Below are 1,111 nucleotides of genomic sequence, written 5' to 3'. Positions count from 1 at the left end.
CTTATTCTTCTTGTGTAATTGAACTTTATACCCATTGAACAGTCACTCCTTATTTCCCCCTCCTCTCAGCTCCTGGGACCACAGTTCCACTTTATTTCTATGAGTTTGATTATTTTAGATGATTCATGAAGGGGAATCCAGCAGCATTTCTTATGTGACTGACTTCTTTTGCCTTAGCTAACATATTAACTTGGAATAAAGTGACAAGAGTATTTACAGTACGAGCCAAAGAAGATTGAGAAAGGGAAATTGAGATGGAGTCACCTAAGAAATATGAGCAAATTAGTTTACTGGTGTCCAAAAATCAAGGGGAGAGGAATTTCAAGGGCAGAGAGTGAACAGTGTTGTTAAATACTGTAGAGAGATCCTTGATCAGGCTTCTGCTTTATGGGAATAAACAAGGGACAAGGGGACTTTGCAGCAACTAGTTAGCTATCTTCTAATAGACATTTTCTAGACTGTATGAATATGCAAACTGCAACAATACAGACTTTTCTCCCACCGTAAAAGACAGTAGTTTAGAAAATTTGGCCCTTGAAGAAAGATGCTGAGTGCAAGCAGTATATGTGGGGAGGTAGGTGGATAACATTTCTGAACATGTTGAGAAGGGAAGAAATACCATAATAGTTCAAAGGTTATATCAAAATTTCCATGTTTAAGACAAAGAATAATAAATCCAATTGGACAGCTAAGTCACTACTGTTCCATTCTTGATTCCAGCTAGTGTTAGGAGGGCTGATGTGCAATTGCAGAAGGCAGAAAGAGCAGAACACACCTACTTCAAAATTCTTTATAATTTAATGAAGACTTTATTAGACCAATATTTCATTTGGGCTTAATGTTGTGAAAAATACATAATTTATAGGTAAAAGGAACCATCTGAACAAATTCTATCTTAATGAAATTTGTGTCACTGATTTAAAACTTGACAGTTTTCAAAATACATCCATAATATCTCCTTTCATACATTCATATTATCTCCTTTAATCTACCCAAAGCACTGCAAGGTGGGTTTTATTCTGTTTATTTAATTTATAGATGAGTATACTGAAGCTCAGGTTGGCAAATGATTTTTCCAGAACATAGATAACTAGCAAGTACTGAAACTGAG

This window comes from Sciurus vulgaris (genome assembly GCF_902686455.1).
Source record: "Sciurus vulgaris genome assembly, chromosome: 5".
Taxonomy (NCBI): Eukaryota; Metazoa; Chordata; class Mammalia; order Rodentia; family Sciuridae; genus Sciurus; species Sciurus vulgaris.
This window is presented reverse-complemented; position numbering follows the sequence as displayed.